The following is a 16,447-nucleotide window of genomic DNA, read 5'->3' as shown; positions in this document are numbered from 1 at the left end:
GTAATGTTGCATTCTGATTGAATTTCCTAGCAGTAGGCGGCCTGTTACATTGTACGACAAGGGCCACTTCAATGAGCACCAAAATAAAGAGGCAGAACAGCTCTTCTTTTGAGTGCTTCATTGCAGCATATGAATGGCAGCACAAAGGTTTTGCAGAAAGCAGTGGTAAAGGCAGATGGTCAGCTAAAGCAGAAAATTGTTATGAGATACTGAACTCATTATTTGAAAAAAGTTTTTTGTCATATAGACTCAGAGTCAAATACGTAGCTTGACCTGTCTTTCACTCTCAGAGGGATCAGTGGTCTGTTTTAGGCCAGGTTCTCAACTGTCTGTGCAGTCACCAGAGTTATATGCTATAGCTTTTTTAATCTGTAAATTCAAATTTTATGAGGTCCATGTTCCATAGAACTAACAGTTTGAAAGAGTCCATATGCACAGGTCCTGTGTCAGATCCTTTTGCATGTGAAAGACTGTATACTTCCAAAATGAGCAGACAGCTCCAAAAAGTTGCTGGCATTGAAACAGCCAAGGTTGTCTTGAGAGAGAAATATTAACAAAAGTTCTCTTTTTTTCAGTCTTGTATTTGTTTATAAAGGAAGTCCTAGAAAATGGATGACAAAGAAGTATCTTGAGAGTCAATTGAAAAAGTCTCCACCTCAGTTCCATAAAGTCATCACTTTGCCCTGGGTAGGTTAAAATCTAGGTTGTATTTCAGGTATCAGCTTTGTCAGAAGCCTAGGCCGTGGAGGGGAAGCAGATCCTGCAGCTCTGCAACAGAGCAGATAGGTGGTCTGTAATCAAATGCCCTGAAATGGACACTTTTCTGTTTTCCTCTTTGCTCCTTTGCTCTGTACAATTGAAAGGGAAGGGACTCTTTTTTTTTTTTTTTTTTTTTTTTTTTTTTTTAAGTAGCTGTGTTTTCTAGCAAAAAGACATTGATAGGAAGTTCCCTGATCAGTTCCTGTTTTACTTTTAAAGTTTTCTGTTATTTTTTTACTTATCAAAATGAAGATTTAGTAATACCAGATGGACTTCAAACTCATGAATATCAATACTTTTAAGTAACCTAAGGAATCTCAAACCCTCCTTGGCTGCTGACTATCCAAAAAGTAGAGAAAGCAGAGTAGGTGAGCCCAAGAACATATACTGGAAGAACTGCAAATAAAAGTACGGCTCATGTTCCAACTGAAGAGCAATACAGTGTTCATCTTTCGAGACATGCAGTCTCAGCTTGTTGCCTATCAATGGTTGTTCAGGTGGGAAGGATAACCACTCACTTGCACTTGTTCTTGAAAGGCAACAAGTTTCCAGACAGACCTCAGCTTGATAGGCAGCAGCAGAAAGCTCTCACATTGCCTAGAAGGAAGAGAAGAATTAGGAGTCTTAGGACTAATGGAAATTTTTGCACTGGGCATTACATAAATATAAATAAGTTTTTTCATAACAGTGTAAATCAGGATCAAGTCCATTCTAAGTCAGCGCTAATGTGGTATAAACTGGTGGGCACAGAAGGAAATAAAACCCAGGAACACTGCTCCCTGCTAACTGCATATGCTCTTTGCAGCCTCCAGTAACAACTCTCAGCATGGGAGATATTTTATATAACAACATCTGGCAACATAATCCAAACAAAACAGCAGTTCACACAAGGGTATGTGAGCAAGCTTGACATGTGCTATTTATTTATGAATTTCAAAGAGGTGCCTGTATTTAGTTTTCATTCATATATTCCGTATGCCCTCTGAAGAGGCCTTATGTGTGGGCTGCGTTGACTATCAGACCATGTTGTATTTAGGGATGACATGACCATAGCTAAGGAAACCTCCAATTGACAGATACAGATTAAGGAGAGATTAATCACAATTTCCATACCATACAAAGAGATATGGCAATATTTTCGATAATAAATACTACTAACATATTCAGCAGTGAGGAATATTTACCTAAATGTTAGAAAAGGGTTATGCACTAGATACATACTGTATAATTGATTGTAAGAAACATCTTGACATAACATTGAGTATCAAACATAAATAGCATGTTTTGATCTAGGAGTGGTGCGCAATCTCCCATTAAGTAGATCTACCTTTCACTGTTTAGATGGAGCATATCTCAAAATCTAATGCCTTTCTTGATGATGGAAGACTATGCATGCCTAGTATCATAGAAATCATATCTATGCCAGTCATTTGATTGAGATCATGATGAACTCAAGACCACAACAGTGTAACACTTCTGTATCTAAACATGTATCTGTTCGTTTCCTCTCCTATCTTCTAAGATCCTGAGTGCACAAAGAGACCTCAGAAATAAAAGATACATGACTAGATAACTTTGTTGTTACTAAATTACAGATCTGCAATGTCAACTCCTTGCCCCCTTTGGAAAAATAGTATAGTTTTACAGTGATCAAGAATCTTAAGGTACCTGATTTTGACTAATGCAAGATTTCCGTATTAAGATCTTATGGTCAACACTTTAACTAGATTTCTCTCCAATTTTTAAATTAAAGCCTCAAAAGGGATTTCCAGACACTCTGCAAACACATTAAGCTGGTGAATTTACATATCTCCAATCTAAAACCCAACGAAATATGAAAACACTGTGGACAACACTTGCATGAAAACAGGTTTCTAGAATACCAAGATATAAAGCCTAAAAATTAGAATCATTTTATCCCCACATACTGAACTCATGACAGTTTCCATAGCTGGAATGAGAAGTTATAAGGCTGGAAGGGATATTTACGGTTTGACCTGCTACACAATACAGACTAGGAAGACAGTTTTATTAGGTTATTTCTACACCAAAACTCGTAACTTTCAAAGGCATTCTCCGTTCTCTGTCACACCAGTCACCAATTAAGTTGTTCCAATAAAGTTTAGCCTTGCCATGAAAAATTTGTAGCTCATTCCTATTCTGCATTTTATTTGTTTTATAACTAGGTTTCAGCTACTAGAGCTGATTATTCTTTCATTTGTTGAGCCAAAAGAGCCCTCTACTGTTAAAAACCTATTTTCACTGAGGGAACTTCTAGTCTACCGTCAAGTGTTGTGTTACATGATTGTAGAAAAACAGTTTGCTTTAGTTGTTGGAAAACAATCTTGCTTATGCTGGCATCATTGTTATAGCCCTCTTCTGAAACCCTTCTAAATTGCCAACAGTTGCACGGGCTGTCATTGCAAACACTGGCATTTCAATCATGCTAAAATTCAAAATACTTTCTCCTCTGTCCTTAAGTCTCAGATCTCACCTTGAAATAGTTATTCTTCAAAACATCGCAGTTAAAAAGGGCTCCAGTCAGACATTTTCTTTAGTGTGAATGAAGTAACCACAAGTAAAGACATGTGTGTGACACCATTATAATAGAGAAGACACCTATCTACAGTACTGTTTTGGACTGCATGTCATAGCATAATCACTCCATCCAGAACACAAAAAAAGAAGGAAAGTTTTACAAAAGTAGGATGACAGTGCTTGCAAACATATTCAAGGTTTCCAACAGTACAAAGACTGAAGCTTTTTAAAAGCGTAATTTATTTTAATAGCTCTCATTAAAACTATGGTTCCTAAAAACTTAGTACCTTTAACAAAAAACTCTGCTTCTGTAGAATGAAAGAAATTTGCTTGCTGAACCCCCCAATTTTCATTCCTTGAAAGTTTGTTATGAGAGTTAGTTATATGCTAGCTGCTACTATCCCTCTTCTGACAGGAGGATGTAGGTCCCTCCTGGACTCCCCCCTGAGTCACCAGGCTGAATTTGCCACGCAGCCCAGGGTGCTTTGTGTGGGCTAAACCATGCACAGCAATCCACGCAGCCGCTCGAAAGGAAGACGTGAGGACCTTCTGACAAGGAGCACCAGTGTCAAGGCGATGGCACGTTACGTCCCTCTGCCCACCGCAAACGTAAGGGTTGTGCTAAGAAAAAGAAAGGAGGAGCAGACAGGGCAAGCTGGCTGTCACGGCGGGTGCCGCAGATACATCATCACAAATAGTCTTTTCTCCCTCTGACAGCAGAGGAGGTAAACTCACTCAGTGGAAGACTGAGTCCAAGAGAGTCAGGACTAGGCCATCTATTCCAGAAAACCAAGGCAGGAAGAATGAAATACTAATTTTCTCTGCGCCGGTTTTGCATCAGTTAATTGCTACGCGTGCCTCACATTCTTGCCCGACGAGCCGAGAACAGCATGCCCTGTGTACTTAGCTGTCGCAGTGCTGGTGGGTCTCAGCATGAACTGTGCAGGAGGCCGGGTAAACGAACATGCATGTTTCTTTCAGCTGCTTTCATTATTAATTATAATTGGCATTTATGTACCATTTCATTTAAATTGATCCAGCACATCTGAGATAATTTTAAGGAAATATTCAAGAAGCTGAAACCAAAGAGGCTCTCTCAAGCCAGACAAGCGAACCTCGGTTCAGACACTGCCATTAGCGGCCCTGCAGAACTCGTTGTGGATCTCACTGAACAGTGCAACCTGCATTAATTTATTTCCAACAGCTGATCTGTAGAATGCCCCTTTTCCTGGTCACTAGATCTTCCTCACCTTTTTCTGGCATTTCTGACAAGGAAGATGCCCAAGTTACAAATTATTAGCCCAAATCTTAACAGCAAGTTAACTGTGCACACAAGATTGGTTTTATTACTCCTCTGGATATTGTTACCAAATCTCAGTTTGATTCTCTAATTAGTCTGTTTTGTTAATTAATTAGGCTTATATATCCATACCGTGAGAATGTTTTCTCAAGTAATTTGTGTTCTAGTTGGCAAGGCTCATTGGAATTCGACAGAGAACCTGAACGATGCAGAGATTCAAAGTTCCTGTTAATTTACTTTCCTACCTTCTTGTTTTTATGAAATACATATTACTGGTATTCTGGATGAGGAACAGGCCAGGGCTTCAACTGATTTGTTAACAGACAAGAGAATTTATGTGGGGAGATACATTGTAAGTATCTTGATCACAAGAAAATGTTATTTATCTTAATTTTTATTGCAATGGATTAGCATCTAAGGTAAAGTCATATTTTGACTTTGAAACAGATTTTAGGCTTTGTCTTGCAATAAACCTATTTCTTGGCTTTTCTTATGGCACCTGACTTCATGCAGCCCTACTCAGCATGGCCTATTGACTTCAGGAGGAAATCAGCCAGGCTAATGCATGGGGGAAGCTCTAAGCCACCACTGTGCGCACGCTGAACCCCACAGAAATCTTAACACCCTAAGGGAAGTAAAACAAATCACAGGACAGGTGGGAAAAAGCATATCACGTGCACCTAGTGTTTAGCACCACAAACCCTAAATTGCCACATTTATTGCTCTTGAAAGGGTGAGGTAAATGAGATGAAATGAAACAACTGACAGCGACTTTCTATAGCACAGTCTGACCCAAGCGCGTACGTGATCCTCGGGAAAAGCCGGCATCATGACGGAGAGACAGCGCTCCCAGGGAGGCAATCAAAAGCAAAGAAGATTTCACACTCCTCCTGCTATTCTCACAGGAAAACCTCTTCTAAACTATTCACCAGGCCCATTTGCTATCAGTCTGCGGGATACAGTAGCATTTTCTAGGCATCTTTTTAGATTTCCACTTACAGTTTAAATTAATCTATCAGTCTTGGACTTTATTAACCGTCATGGAATACAGGCTGGTATAGATCCAGGAAATCAAACAGGCCTCAGCAGGAGGGATTTTTTTTAGAACAAGTAGCACAATGATCAGAAAGCAAGAAACCCCCTGAAAGAGTGGCTCCCAGTACAGGGCGAGAGACCCACACTCCCCTTTACTAGTCAGTCGGGATCACTCTTTGTCTCGAGCGTGCTTGCATGCTATGCTTAAAGGTCAACTTGGCTGTTGTTGCTGTTTATTTCGTATTATAATTTGCATTTATTCAGAGATGCAATAGCAGCAATTTGAGCTAGTCCATTCTGACCACTATTGTGTGTTAATCATTAACTACTCAGAGCCACACAGAAAGAGGAATTAATTAACTCTGTAGCACCCACACATATCACCCTTGCAATGACATCAGCCTTTGAGATTGTCATCAGGCATTTTTAAGATTTTTTGCTCTTTTTGTCTGAAAGCATACAGTTCCCCTCAGCTTCCATAAGGAGAGTTAAATATCCAATTATAACAATTTTTACCATCTAGATCATGAGCTTATTCTTCAGAACTGGCCTGAGTTAATGATAAGTGTGGAAAAAGGAGAAGTTACACATCATTATCAGCTGCATGTTTTTCAGGACAAAACCAAATCCCTGACCCCATTTTTTAAACCCTCATTAGCAGCACTTCTGAAGAACGTCAGCCCGCTCCGCGTCTCGCCAGAGAGCCTGTCCTGGCAAACGAGGGGATTGCTCTGTCACAGCAAACCCTCTGTCAGGCTCGGGAAGCCACAGCAGCTCTAAATACGACACCTTCCTGATGCTGGGCAAAGGTTTAGCAATCTATCGTGCGTCTGGAATGACAGTGATTCACTACCAGAACCTCAGAGAAATTAGCACTGAGCCAACTGTATTTTACCTGTGAGAAGTCCAACTTATACAGACACAGTCCTTTTCCCATATTAACCTTAACTTTAGGAGCTATGAAGCTTTCAGAAACCCCCTAAATTTTCCTTTCCCTTCTCTTTCTTCCTTATATTTACACCTTTCCCTCTTCTGGAGTTGATCAAAGACCTGTCTTGCAACAGCAGCTTTTACAATGTGATCTTCTGACACAGTCCACCTGTATGCTCCCAGCTTCATGCAAACTATTTAGTACATGATGTGTTTCCCACTAGCTGGTATTTTGTAATTGTATACAATTACATATAATACACATTATAAATATTAATGTATACATGTAAAATAGAGCCACCATTGTACAATTAAATGTTTAAGTAAACACTACACACATGCAACTTTATAGCAACCCTATAAAAGCACTGATTAATCCTACATCTTTCTATTAAAAGTACATATACATTATTAAGTTATACTGAAAGTTATATATTAAGTGTAACTCAAAATTTGTATGTAAAGTTTGCTCCATTAGGGAACTAGCCCAGCTTCAGTGAAAAGCATAAAAATTCAGCACTGCCTTATTTGCTTTGGAAAGTAACATTTATGGGAATCATCTATTAATTGTCATCTTTTTTTGTGATGAAGTAAAAAAAATAAAAAAGGCATGATTATGCATTATCACCATTTTAACCAGGAAATTTGCTCTGAGATGAGACTTGAAAAATGATATTAGGTGGAGAGAGACTCTTACAATCCCTTTTATAAACAGGATGTTTGTAAAACTGGTTCATAACTTGCAAGTTGCGGGTTCTTTAAGAAATAATGTGGAAAGCAGACCGCAATCAGATGACACTATTTCAACAGTTGCCAAGATGTTTCTATCATCTTGTCTGCTCCTCTTAGGATGTTGGAACATCATTAATAGTCAACCTATTAATGAATCTTCCTAATACGAATTTTCAGAACAAAGTTATCTAGTAATATTGATTCTATGTAAAATACACAACTCCCGCACATGTAAGCACAAGTCCACACTGCTATTAGCTCTTATCAGTTGCATAAATAGGATTTTTTTCAAAGGAGAAAAAATGGAGAGGGTGAGTCACACAACGTTTAAGCAACATAGTCAAGTTCACACAGTAATTCGGTGACAGAGCTAAAAGTAAAAATCAGCTCTGCTCTTCCTTAACATTCTGATCTGGTGGCTGGACCGTGTGTTGTTGCTTGTGCGAAGAGACTGGTCAACCAGCAAGTGTAAAAAGACAACTTCAGTGACTGGGGGAAAGAGAGAAACTTAGAAATAAGATTTTGTGTCTCTCGAGTACTAAATCTGATCTTGTCAGAGCGCAGTTATCTTCGCTTATATGCTTAAAGGTGAACATGAGCTTCTGATTCTCCAAGATTAACAGCATTCGATAGTTTATTTATAGAAGCACAATCACAGTCCATTCTGAAGAGACCAAAATCACAAGCATTCCATTTTAAACCTTTCTCTATAGCACAGACATTGAGTTTCAGACAAGTAAATGAAAGAGACCGACAAACCAAGCTATAAAGGTCTGTCAGTAAAGACAGTGGTACCTCAATAGAATGTTATTAGACTGATAATCAATTTTTCTGATATACTGTGGCCCTTTTCTTAGCAAAACCAGCTATTTGAAAAATTCCAGGAGTTGAAAACTTCAACATTGTAACAAACGGAATATGAAGCCATGTGAAATGATGGCACAGGAATTAATGACCAAGCTACTAAACACCTCAGGTGCCTAAGAGGGAACTTAGAATTAGGCATTCATTAATTGATAGCAGAAGCCAAAATGGGAAAGGTGGAACATCAACTAGAGGACAAGAGTATACAATCCACAACTGAGAATTCATAAAACCAAGAGTGGCTTTTTCCCTTCTCTCTGAAAGGTAATCTCTCCGGACACCCTGGGGGAAGTTCACTGGGAGGTTTGACCCATTAACTGCAGCAGTTGCTTCTGCTTTTGGAAAATACAGATCTGTAAGCTGCACATTCCCACCTTGGTGTGGCGGCCTGGGATTTGTGGCCTGAAGACTGGATGTTTAGACTCACCAGGCTGGCTCCGGGCCCTGTAAATGCTGGGCTCCTTGCAAAATCCCCACAGCTGCGCTTGGCCGCTGGGCACAGCTGCAGAACCAGTCTCGGGGCTTCCAAGAGCTGCTGACACTGACAAGTGGTGCTGTATAAACACCATTTCATTAGGGCTTTTTAAAGGGAAATTTTTGTAAATTAGAGCTGGGAATTTTGTTTGCACAAGGTTTACAGCAAATGGACTTCACATTCCAGGCAGGTCATAAACTGAATTAGATTGTGGTTTAAATGTGAAACCTTGCAGTGGTTCACCTCTCTTGCTGTCACTGTGGTGGATAAGCAATGAGGAGGCTATTTATGCAGAGGTAAGTGTTTAAATACTAGCAAGATTGTATAAAAAACAACCACAAACCCATCCCAATAATCTTAGAAATTGCAAGGATTTTTTTTCCAGATTAATGATTATCTGTGGCATTTGGCTGTCTGTCTGGAATTTAGTGTATCTTGCTTTGCCTTTCTCTATTCTACTGTTTTGTTTTAAACTTTTAGTGTTTTCCAGGGCATTTTCAACATTGCCTTATAAGTATTTTTTTTCTTTCATACCCTGGACAAATAGGCAGGAGGAATTTATACACGACTGGGCGAAATAAAAGGAAGCAAATATTTTCCATTGCAACTCTGAGGTTGGCCTCCTCATGTAAATCATTTATGGAAAATTATGTTTAATGCTGTTACCCAGATTCTCCAAGATAAAGGAAGATGAATGCTAAAGCTGCTGCACTGTAATCCATTAGTCTGGTATGTATGATGGATTACAATTAAGTGAGCCACACAGAAAACAGCTGTAAGTGATCCTCCAGCTGACCTTAACTTTTGAAGCTAATTTTCCACCATCAAGGTGAAGATACATCTGCTACAGCAGTAAAAAGCCTTCTATGCACATCACATCCATCTTTCCCGCTGTGCTCTCCCTCAGCTTGCTTAAACGCTGTTTACCACGCAGGCTAGGACACAGTATATGTCTTTTGTGGGTGGGAAGGTCTCAGAAGGCATTTCCACAGTATTACAGCAAGGCATGGCAATCCTGTTGGGACGTGCCTTAGGCAAAGCCAGCAGGCAGTCCATCCTCTTCCACTGCTGGTGACCCTCTTTTCAGGGGCCTTCTGGCTCCTTCCCTGTGATGGCCCTGCGGTATGCAATCCACTGTCATTAGATGTACACACCTTTTCAGTGCTCCATGGCTTACTGCAAATGTAGAAATAGGCCTGGCCTGTGACAGGAGAAATGGACTGCCATCTGCTAAGTTCAGCACACTGAAAAATATGATACTGAAAGACGCTTAGTTATTCTGAATAGATTCCTGATCATCCTGAATAACTAGCACTGACTCGTAGTGAATCACGGGGACATACGAGGAGACATACAGGCCAATTTGATCCACGACCACTTAGGACGCCTGCTAACCTTGCATAACCGAGCGCTCTTCTTGCGTGCATGGCTTGCAGCCCTCCCCCTGCGTTCACAGACAGCAGAGTCACTCCGGTCAGGGGAAATCCTTCCTGCCCTGCTCAACCTGCTCACACTGAAAGCTCAAAGAAAAGGGCCTGCTGATTCAGAAACTACAATTATTGTAACTGTGCTATTAAAGAAGTGGCTGACAGTAGCTGAGCTCATCATAAAACATCAGGAAAGATGTCAGTTGCCCCAGATTGTATCCATATTAGTTTACAAAACTAATCACTGTAGATATTCACAGCTGTTAAAAAGCCCAGAAATTTTCAGCTGCAATCTACATTCCACATATGGCAACTTCATTGGGAGGACATACATTGTTAGTGCAGTTTCCTTCTTCCTCCATATTTAAGAGGAATATACGTGATTTAAATCAAATATGTCTATAAAACTCATAAAACTCCCAACAGTTTGGTAATGTGCTGCCTGCATACCTGGAACCTCATTCAGGAAAAAAGTTTCAACAGTCTGCTCTACTCTTTTACCTGTTAACCTTGTAAGGCATGTAAAAATCACATCAGATATGTTGGTGCAGAAATACCAGCGTTGGACCATCGCTGGCTCATGCATGAAAGCAACAGCAAAACTTCCTCGCTAGAGATGGCGCATTTGCCCCCCGACAAAATGTGTAACACAGTATTTTGGTTAGTTGGGGGGGGGGTGGAAGGCCATGACACGCTTCTGTTAGCTTCTCTTTTTCTTTATGGTCAAGGAAGAAAATGTTATGTCACCCCTTCTGGGACATCACGCTGCGTGAGTTAGCTGACTAAAAAGAAGGTCACACAATCTTCTTTTATACCACAAAGTATGCACAGAACTGATTTTAAAAATTCATAATTCAGTGACATCTTGAATCTCTTAATAATAATCACTATGTTTCCCATGTAAGTCTTTATTCCACACAATTTGTCTTTTTAAGTTCAAAGGGAATAACATAGGATTTCATCTGTACACAGTGAATGTTCTACACAACTGTAACCTAGCCCTAAAGTCATTTGTTAGGAAATCAAGCAACTTGCCACGTTTTCGTGTCAATAGAATATTTACTGGCATTTAGAAGACAAGCTGGTCTGTGAGCAGTAAAGTTAGTGAAGTATGATTTCCTCTGGATCTCCATCCTATGTCCCCTATACAGGCTCTCCGTAATAACTGGGTGCCTATGATGCCCCATTACAGTGAGCTCCGCTTGTCTTCATGCCTACTCCTCCCCACTCCTGAGCAGTGTCTTTGGCTCTTTTTCACACCATCTAATTGCCATTTTGTCAAGAAAATTTATGTGCTTTGGTTGGTCTGAAGTATCTGTACCTTGATAAATCAGCTAGCTAGCTAAACACAACAGAATATTGTTCAACAGTGCAGTTTTCCATTACTGCTTGCTAGTTTGACTGTCTTTTCACTGTTCAGCCATGGATTTTTGTACTATGTGAAGGAAATTTATTTGCCATCTCAACTTTTCCATTTGATTCAAATGAAATGAGTCAGAAATTCAAAAATTAATAAAGAAGAGAGCACTGCAGATGGACAGACGTCTTGAAAACAGAAGAGGAAGGCGGCTACCTTGGTGACAGTGCAATACAATGGGACAGGAATTTCCAAAGACCTTACTACACAAATTACTTCCAAGGAACTTGAACGAAGATAGAAACATAGTGCTTCTGTGACACCCTTGTCAGTTTGTATTTGTCAGAGATAATCCAGATGTTTATGAAGGATGTAACGTTTTTTATATAATCACAGCTTAAAGATAGGTGTTTACGAGTGACTTCTACTAGAGATAAAATATCATGACCTGATATGACTGTAATCTTATTTAAGATACATTAAGAGTACCTTAAAACCTAACACCATCTCTCAGCCTTAATAAATAATCAAAATGTCTAAGTGCATGACGGAGTTCTCTGGAGAGAGAGAAGCTAAGTTTTCATTTTTCCCCAGTCATTGGAAAAGAAGTCTTTAGTAATGTTCCTTGTAATGATCTTGAGCCTTTTTGAGTTTCTGATGGGATTTTGACCAAAGTGAATGAAATAGGAACAGTGAATGGATTTGAAGTGCTTATTTATATTCAGAAAAAGAATCATACTCAATATTGCTTCAAATCACCTGTAAGATAAAATGGGAAAATAATTATGTTGCAGTGTTATGCTTTCATAAGAATTAGGCTAACCTCAAGGCTTAGGAAGTTTTCATTCCTGCTGATGTCCCATTCCCAGGGTTACCAGTCTTGCTGCCAATTCAGACAGGAAGTCTAATGACCTCATTCAAAAACTGCGGCAAACCTTATGAGATTTCTCATGAAATGGAGCCATGAGACTGTGTCCACTGAGCTGAAGAAAAGAGCAATGAAGCATAACACAGTCACAGGTGTGAATGCAAGTCTCAGCAGCATACGTGTATTAAAATCTGTGAGAGTGACAGTGAAGATTAGGGAAGCCTACTTGACTAGGTATCACATAGGCATCTGGAGAAACAGCATCGTATCTGCCGCGGCAGCCCTCTGGGCCTCTGCCTTTCCTCCGATCCTCTGGCAGCGAATGTGGAAACACGTCACAGCTCAGGAAAAGGAAGCTGACTCTGGGGCACACACATAAGGAACATTGATAGGAAAAGAAGTGAAGCGTCACAGGCAATAACAGCCCATAACAGCATCTTTGAAATGCCAGGAGAATTCTGGAACTGCTTTGTACCAGTTTTTGTTATCAATTCCCGTGATAGCAGCAAAAAAGTAAACAAAAAGCTCACTTGTCTGGATAGTATTCCAAAGAAGACAGCAGTTATTATTAGTCATGAGTGATTTCCTTTAAAAATATTACCATTATTTCTGAAGCTGAGATTAGCTGTTTAAATCCTGATGAATGCTTCTGGAAAGGACTCTGTTCAGCTGACAAGCTTATCTGGCCTCATATGAAGCTGTGATATTTCACTTTGCCTGCACTTCCAGTAAACAATATGAAACAAGCAAAAACAATCTGAACGGCACTACTGAGTGTGTTTGTCCAAATTTCAGTATTCCCAAAACTCAGACTCAGTAATGTAAATGTACTCTTAATGAGATAATTCTACCGAAGTCAATATTATCTCTAATAGTGTTATTACCATTAATACTTGGTGCTATATAATCACACCATAAAAAAATAAATCCTGCCTTGGATATCTTCGAGCCCAAATACAAGGGGCGGGGGGAGAAGAAAATAGGGAAGCTGGTCCATCTGAGCTCCTTTCAGGAAGCTAAATACTCAAGATATTAAAAACTGCAAGGAAATGCAGATGAGGCAACTTGGCCCACTGGACACAGCAAAATATAGGTTTCCTGATTACTATGCATTGGCCTATCCTTTTCACCATGATGCCTCCCAGAAGAATTAGTCTGAAGAACATGGAGAAATATGTTAATACATTTCTCATTGGTGGGCATTTTTGATATGAATTGGAAAAAAATCCTCTTGAACTTTTTAATTCATGTCATTTCATCCACTAGTAAACATCTGCATAACCTTAAAGCTTCATTGCATCTTTAGAGCCTATCACTCCTCCTTTCAAACAGCCTTATCCAACATGCTAGCACAAGTCCTTTTTTAATGGCTGTAAGTCAGGTTCGAACAAGTTTATTACATAGCTGTAAAATTATATTGTCATATCCGTTAATGTAAGTCTGACATTAATCTTTGATGCCTGCTAAATGACAAGTGAAAACTCATTTCAGAGCTTGTCTTTCCCATAAATCCTTGCATTTTCAGTGTTTTAGTAAGTGAATGCATTATAGAAGGTACTTAGAGTATATTCTCAGCAACATGATTATGAAGATTAACAAAATTAGCTCTTCTCACTTTCAAACAAATATACCAGCCATAAATAATGAAACTTCAATAAATTACATCAAATCTGTTCAGATGTGGATATAAGCTATGCAGGAACATACTTATCATATGGAAGTATCACATTATGTATTTATTAATCCAAATGAATCACTATGAACACTACTTGTATCTGAAAGGAATCATCCCTTGCTTTTCCCTCTTTAAAAATCAATCCTTAAATACAGGAATATTTTAAGGACTGCTCTCTGATGATCTCACAGTTCTATTACTGCATTTGGCACAACCAAAACTGCTACGTTTATGTCATCTTCAGTTCCACCTGACTTTTGTCCATGACTTCTCAGGCTGCTTAGGCTATGGATAGCCAAGAAATCCTGGCCTTTGAGTAAGTTTCAGACAAACTCCACATCACATTTCCCTGCTGCTGCCTGGGATGTGTTAAACATACTGCTCACATTCTGCATGGCACATGTACAGCAATTTTGGTCCAGGAAATACCAGACAGAAATGTGAGAACCATTATTTTTTGAAATTCAAGTGTTGGCAGGTAGACGATGTCCACAGGAATCAGATGGAAGTGACTGTTTTCAAACAAACAGAAGGAAAAGGAGGTTCCAGCACACATCACCCTCAGCCTGGGTGTGGGTACCGCAAAAGCATGTTGTCCCATTTTCTCTAAGTGTTGCATAAAGCTAATGTCATCCAGTCATTTTTGTTGTCCCATTATTATTTCCATATTAGACTTAAAATAAAATTCATATTTCATTTGTCTGTTCTTTGATTGATGCAAATAACTATTTAAAATCATTAACTAATGCAGATCCAGGGTGTTTCAAATGCTGATAATCCAGCCAAAGAAAAATAAAATTAGTAGTCAGTTCCTGTTTCTATATTGCTAGTATTACAAATTTTTGAATCAGTCCCTTTTCTACTGTTATTCCTGCTGGCATTAATCCAGCAGTGATTGCCAAATGCCAGGGTAATGTGCTGTCAACATTAAATCTACAGGCATTCAGGGATACGAAGAAATGTAGTTCCCATCATAAAGAAAAATGATTGAGTTCTTTGCAAAATGCCAGATTTTTTTGTTGTCTTTATTTATGTCATAAGCACACTGCTTAATGTTGTATTTCTTTAAATGCTATTTCTCCTCATCTGTTCAGCATGCAAGGGAAAAGTAAAGAAAGCCCTGGAAAAGAGTACACAGAAAATTTTCACTTCTCCAACAAAGATGGACTGATACAAATATATCCGATCTAAATACGCTGAATAATAGGGATGCTGGCATCCAGTCTGTGCTCCACATTCGAAAGTATTTCTGCCATGAACTGAGCCATCACTAAAGACAACTTTGGGATGCGCAACACATGAAAATTCTACAGTTCCTTTTCTAGCTAAGAAAAGCATTGATATAGTGAAAATGATATCACAACACAGGGAAGTGTAAAAGAACAAGGAACTATTGTTTCCATGGCAATTCAGGCTCCTTTTTTCAGAAACAAGTGAAAAGGCAGTATGATGAACGATTATCTGAAGGTCATGTTGTTCTTACCAGAAAAGTTAAAGAGAACACACTGGGCTAATTTCCCCAGTTGGGGTGCATGCTGCATTTCTAAATAATTAAAATAAGTAATTTCTAAAAGAAATAATTGCCTCAAATGCCATCTGTTTATTTTAAAATCTTTTTTTCTAAAGGAAATAGCAGCCTGCTCTTGAGGGAGGGGAGTATACCTGCCTGTTCTTTAGAGTCACTCATATATTTATATGCTCAGAAGACAAATGAGAAAGTTCCTGTGTATTTTTGGCATCCCTAGCTTGGTAAAATAATGGCATTCCTTTAAACTCAAACACCTCTTAAAAATGAATAAAATGTGTCCATATGAGATCTTGTTTTTGTATCCAGCCAGTTTTTGAATAAGAGCCATTTTTTCAAGGCTCTGTCTTACCAAACAATGCAAATAGGCTTTTAAGTGCCTATATACAATAAGGATGGATGCAATATATATTGAAAAGTAAGCAGAAGGGCTCCTAGTAAGTACCCATCTCAGTTTACACACCTAAGAAGTAGGCATTTAAAATATATAAATGTTAAATGCAGTTTAGTTTTTATTTTCCCAAATGAATTTTATGTTTCGATTTCCTCTGAGATGTTTTGACCTCACTGAAAGCAGGAGTTAAAGCTTTATGTGAAAAAGAATTGAATGTTTAAAAAGTGTAATTCCTTTTTCTTGCTCCATTTTGTTGTCTGTGATTTACTACAGATCCAAAGTACAGAGGGATAGAAACTTTACTGGTGTTTGGAGGAAAAGTTATTTTTAGTGTTGTTTTGTTGCCAAGGCATATAGAAACCGTATGTACTACCCTAGAAAGTTACCATGAAATGGTTGTGAAAGGCTGCCTATTTCTTCATCTTTTCTTCCCAACCACAAAGTTTTTCTCCAACTAAAAATACATACGTTCAGAAGAAAAGTTGCAGGAGTCACCGAACAGTTTAAAGCAGAATTGAGCAATAAACGTTTGATCATGCACTGTGTAATATAAATACAAACGAAGATC

The sequence above is a fragment of the Rhea americana genome, unplaced genomic scaffold (assembly GCF_003343005.1).
Source record: "Rhea americana isolate MKP2758 unplaced genomic scaffold, rheAme1 scaffold_145, whole genome shotgun sequence".
Lineage (NCBI taxonomy): Eukaryota > Metazoa > Chordata > Aves > Rheiformes > Rheidae > Rhea > Rhea americana.
This window is presented reverse-complemented; position numbering follows the sequence as displayed.